A 6,180-nucleotide genomic window follows, 5' to 3' on the forward strand; every position below is an offset into this window, starting at 1 on the left:
TGACGGAGCCCAGGGCCCCTGTGCAGGCAGTTGACAAGAGCTGCCCTCCATTCATTTCAATTTTCGAAGTTCGAACTGCTAACATATTACCGCGCTGCTAATGAAATCGGTGTGAAGACAAGTGGGCTCCGAGGTGTGAAAATCACGTGTCACTTCTAAATCGACACTTTGATGCGTATTACCAATATTTGAGTTGTTTAAAATACGTTCTAGAAACCATATTTGAATTGAGCTTCCATGAAGCTCTCCCACCCCCAAATGCCAGTGTTTTGTTGAGCACGGTTTGCAACCCTGGCAAATTTTGTCAGTCAGGAGACTGAGGCCCAGGTGGCAGAAGGGACGGGCCCTTTCAGTGGCCGCAGCAATGAGAACCCAGGTCGGCTGAGTCCCAGGCCATGCGCCCAGCCTGAGCAGTGGGCTGCGCCGCCCACAGGCTTGGGAAGCTGGCACCGGGAGCTCTAGCTATCAGCCAAAGTGGTCTCCTTAGGTGACAAAGACTGTCTATGACTCTCTGTGGCTGATAGCAGGTCCACAGGGACAAAGCCTGGGCTGAGGAAGGTGGTAGGTGTGTGGGCCCCGATGAGGAGCAGGACAGAATGAGGTAGAAGGGTCTGCCCTGCCTCTCCTTTGGTGGCTAAACTCTCGGTCCAGCCAAATTCTCAAACAAAACCTGAGGTTTGCAGTGCTCAGATAAACGCCCCCCCACCCCCGCCCCGCCCAAGTGTAAGTGATTTCTGGGCTGGAGAAGATAAATGGTTCCCAGAGCGCTTGGGCCTCAGGCCTGGCCCAGGGTGTCCTGCCTCACAGAGGAGACGCCAGGGTTCAGCTGTCCTTCCCACCACATGTCCGTGCGCCCCAAGTGCGGGACACAGCTACTTCCTGTGGGGGCGGGCCTGCCAGGTGCCTGCTCACAGCACCTTGTTCTTAGCTGGTGCTCCTGGCCTGGGGAAAGGGCCCAGGGGCTTATGCCCACTTCACGCAAACAGGCCTGAGATGACCTGCTTTGGGTGGGGAGGCTCCCAATTCACAGCCCCAGCTCCCTCTGGAGAGCAACAGCTCATGGGGCCTCTGTGCCCAGGGTCCTTGCTGGAGTAGGGGTCCCCTGCCATCTGCAGATGTAGAGCTGGTTGGTGTTGGCTCTCCACGCTCCTCCCCAGCTCCCTCAGAGGGAAGGACGGAAAGAGGGACCAAGCTGAGAGTCTACCCACTTCCTCAACGCAGGGGCCGGCGAGGGGCGCTCAAAATTCTCGTCTTGTTTCATAAGTTGTCCTTCTTTGTCAAAGGTACACGCAAACACGTTTGTTGTGGTGGTTTTTTTTTTTTTTAGATTTTATTTATTTATTTGAGAGAGAGACAGTGAGAGAGAACATGAGAGGCGAGAAGGTCAGAGGGAGAAGCAGACTCCCCATGGAGCTGGGAGCCCGATGCGGGACTCGATCCCAGGACTCCAGGACCGTGACCTGAGCCGAAGGCAGTTGCTCAACCAACTGAGCCACCCAGGCATCCCTGTTGTTTTTTTTTTAATCTTGTGTTTTTTTTCTTTTTTTTTTTTTAAGATTTTATTTATTTATTGGACAGACAGAGATCACAAGTAGGCAGAGAGGCAGGCAGAGAGAGAGGAGGAAGCAGGCTCCCTGTCGAGCAGAGACCCTGATGCGGGGCTTGGTCCCAGGACCGTGACCTGAGCTGAAGGCAGAGGCTTTAACACACTGAGCCACCCAGGTGCTCCTGCAAACAGTTTTTAAAAACCCAACAGAAACAACTGATCCCAACTCCTGATCCTTTTTACCCAGTTCTCCTGGCCCCTGTGTCCCTTCCCTGAAACAAATGTTTGGGGGGGCATCCTTCAAGAGATACTCTCTGCATATACGTGTGTGTGTGTGTGTGTGTGTGTGTGTGTGTGTGTGAGATTCTATCCTTTTTTTATGTAAATGTGAGCGAACTACATACAGTTTTCTGGAACTTTTATTTTTCACTTAATGATGACAAATTTTCAAAATTATTTCATAATGGCAGCTGGAATCCATGTCCTTTTACCTAAAGACTAACAGACAAGCCCCTAGACCGACCAGGAGCCATTTAACTGGGACCCCCCTGGTAGGCAGTTAATGAGTCTTCAATGTTCTGCAACCTTTGATGAATATTCTTGGAAACGTGTCTGTCTTAACTCTGTTGCTCCTACCTTTCTGCCGTGTCCAGTACACTCAGCATGGGGCGGAGGGGACCCCTGGGGCCAAGGGGGATCGCACTGCACAGGAGGCCACCTGACTCCCAAGCCACGGCAGCCCCACCCATGACCTTTAGGGAAGCCTTAGAGAGGAAAGAGGAAGTGGGCGGGTGGATGAATAAGAATTTTTTTTTTGAAGTTATTTTAACAAGTTCTTTTCTGATTCTACAGTAAAACATACTACAGGAAATTTGGAAAACAGATGTAAAAATAAGTCACCTGGAATCCCGTGCATCTGGAAGTAACCCCTACTCATGTTTAGTCTATTTCCTGCCAGACTATTTTCTAGATCCAAAGGGTTTCTGGTGGCCAAGGGGAGCATGAGTGAAGGGCAGGCAGGGGAGGGTCCTCTCTGAGCTGCGGGGAGTACTAGATCTTTCCAAAAACAGAGTCGGAAGCAGGAGGAAACAGGAGAAGATGGTGGCAGATGGGCATGGGGGGGGGGGTCCATATTGCAGGTGAGCCTGTGGGGGCAGGGAAGACTTTGCCCCTAGATCAATGGGCACTGGGGAACCACCACAAGGTTTGGAGCACAGGACTGGTAAGACCCACCTGGCAAGAGATCTGAGGAGTCTGGCTTTGAGATTTTGGAAGAAGATGTAAGAAAAAAAAATCTCATGTGTTTGGAAGAGGCGGTCTGAAGCCTCAGAGGGAGGTCACCTCTGAAAACAGTAAGTTGGGAGTTGTAAGAACCCAAATGAGTCCCGAGTATAGGTGAGGAAGGTAGGAGAAAGGTGTGGATCTGAGGCTAAGAGCACAGACTTACAAATAACAAGAGCACGGTTGAATCCCAAAGACACCACTTACCAACTATGTGGCATTGAGCGATTTACTCATCCTCACTCTGTCTGGGCTTCTCCCTCTGCAAAGTGCAGATGAAACTAACACACCCACGCCAGGGGTGGGCGTCAGGATTACACGGGGGTGACACACCTAAGAGCCTCAGATGGTGCCGGGCACACAGAAAGCACCCAATAACAGTTGAGTTCAGAATGAGAGCCACGAAAGGGCCAAGGTTAAAACTGTGGCAGAGGATGCTGGGGGAAGGAGAAGCCATTAGAGTTTCCCAGAAGAGAGCATTCTTCTAGACAGGAAGAGAGATCCACCCCTCCCCCAAGCAGGGCCTGGGGGTTTTAGGAGGAATTGTTGGTGACAGCCCCAAACATTGCCTGGGGCCCAGGAAGGGCTCAGGGCCCAAAGGTCCCTGGTGAGTGACAACTTCACAGCAGTTGCTGTGGTGATGCAGGTGGAGGGCAGAGACTGAGAGGTCTGGGGGTGGCAGATGAGGAAGTATGGAGGGTGAGTTTATAAGTCTTTCAAGAAGTTTGGCAGAGGAAGGAAAGAGGGGAGTCCTAGCTCAGGGAAAATGAGCAGGGAAGAGGGAAAGAGCTGTTTTGTTTGGGTTGGGTTGGGTTGGGTTGGAGGGCGTTTCCACATGTTTATAGGTCAAAGAGAAGAAATCAGCAGATATTCTGGAAGAGAGGAAGTGATGAAAGATACACTCCACTTCTCTAGACTTCAGCTTCCTCGTTGTAAAAGTCAGAATGTGGATAAGGGATCTCTGAGGACCTCCTTGCTTTTCAACTCCTTGATTCATCCATCCGTCCATCCATCTATCCATCCATCCATCCATCCATCCGTCTATCCATCATCCTTTTAACACACTCTGTAGACCTCGCCCTGGGCTATGTGAGGAGAAGGGAAGGGGGAGGGACACAGGGAGCAGTGGAGGGAAATAGAAGCAAAGGCCCCTCTCTCCAGGGCCCTGTGTTTAATGGGAAGAGTAGACAATGAGGCAATAACAACTATATCACACAGTAACCTCAAAATCCACACCCTTGTAGCCCTTTAAAATGATATTCTAATACTGACCCAAGCCCTTGCCTCCCCCACCCCCATCCCCATCCCCTCTCCACCTTTGAGAACCTGCCCTCAACTTGTTTCATTGAGTAGCCCCCAGACCCAGCACAGTCCCGGATCCATGTAAGCCATGAGTGAACTAGGATTTTATTGTTGCTGTTTCAAATCTTTCATTCTGGTTAGTTTACATATTATGTAATATTGGGTTTAGGAGTAGAATTTAGTGATTCATCACTTATGTATAACACTCAGTGCTCATCATGGCAAGTGCCCTTCTTCATCCCCATCACCCATTTGACCCATCCCCTGCCCACCTCCCCTCGAGAAACCCTCAGTTTGTTCTCTGTAGTTAAGAGTCTGTTTCCTGGTTTGTGTCTCTTTTTCTTCCCTGCTACATTCATCTGTGTAGTTTCTTAAATTCCACATATGGGTGAAACCATGTGGTATTTGTCTTTCTCTGACTTATTTCACTTAACATAATACAGTCTAGCTCCATCCATATCATGCAAATGCCAAGATTGAGTTCTTTTTGATGGGTGAGTAATATTCCATATATATATGGAAGACATGGCATATACATACACCACATCTTCGTTATCCATTCATCAGTTGATGGACATTTGGACTCTTTCCATAATTTGGCCATGGTTGATAATGCTGCTGCTATAAACATTGGGGCACATGTGTCCCTTCAATCACTATTTTTGTATCTTTGGGTAAACCCCCAGAAATGCAATAGCTGGGTTGTAGGGTAATTCTATTTTTACCTTTTTGAGGAACCTCCACGCTGTTTTCTAGAATGGCTGCACTGGCTCTCATTCCCACCAACACTGTAAGAGGGTTCCTCTTTCTCTGCATCCTCGCCAACATCTGTCGTTTCCTGTGTTGTTAATTTTAGCCTTTGAACTAGTATGAACATACCCCTCCACCAATTCAGTTTTGTTTGTTGCTCTTGTATGATGTGCCAGACACAGGGAGACAATAGTGAGCAGAAGAGATGCCTGCTCTCCTGGACTTGGCTGGGGAGCAAGACCATCAGAGAGTCATGTATAAATTTCTAATTCCTGCTGTGATGGCAGAGCGCAGGGCTTTTCCATGGGCTGGAAGCTCAGAAAAGGGCTCTCTGAAGCAGTCCCTTGGGATCTGAAGGAACAGGTGTTCCCTAGGTGAATAGCTTTCCAGGTGGGGATACGGTCAGGACACGGGCTGTGCAAAGGAAGGAAAGTAGGGGAGTGGGGAAAGGGAGAGAGAGAGGAGGGGGAGGGAGGCCAGGGGCCTGACAGAAAAGCGGTGTAGATGACACCTGATACCTGACAGAACGGTAGTGAGCGGAGGGTCTCACTAGACCGGACAGGAGAGGCAGCAGGGCCTGTCGCCAAGGGAGGGAATGTTCTTTATCTGGGAGTGGAGGGAAGTTGTGTGGTGATTTCAGCATGGAGGCAACATGAGGGGTTTTGGTTTCGAGGAAACGTCCTTGAAGCAGCTGCCGATCGAGTCCCTGCCGTGTGAGCCTATCACACCTACTGGATACCAGGGCGGGGAGAGGGGCTCCCTTTACCCGCTACTTTAAACCTGTCGGTCTTTTTTTTTTTTTTTTTTTTTTTTTTTTTTTTTTTTTTAATAATGAGCCTATTCTGCTTTTGTCATCAGGAAAAAAGTACTGAGGATTGTAAAACCGTAGAACAGCTTGAGGGAGGGCAGGAGTGGATGCTTGAGGCCACTGAGGGGACCATGAATTGTACCCAAGCCAGACAGGTCGGGTGAGGACGAGCTGGTTTTGGTATCCACCAGACCCGCTTCCCCTCAGAAGGCTCATCCTGGCTGCTTGGGGTCCAAAGGGGGCTCTCTCTCTGCCTGGGTAGCCCACCCTTCCTAGAGGTGTGAGGGAGGAAGGAGGTGTGGAGACCTGAGGAGGTGCTCACATTTCCTGAAGACTGCTCCCGACCCCAAGGCGGCTAGCTCCACTTCTCCCTCAGAGCTAGCCCAGGAACCAGGGCTGCTCCCTGGACACCCTTGTTCTCGGTCTCCAGCAAGGCCTTGGCCTGTAGGGACAGTTTTGTTGACAGTGCCTGGCAACTGAGGCTGCTGGTTTA

This window comes from Mustela nivalis (genome assembly GCF_964662115.1).
Source record: "Mustela nivalis genome assembly, chromosome: 2".
In the NCBI taxonomy this organism is placed as follows: Eukaryota; Metazoa; Chordata; class Mammalia; order Carnivora; family Mustelidae; genus Mustela; species Mustela nivalis.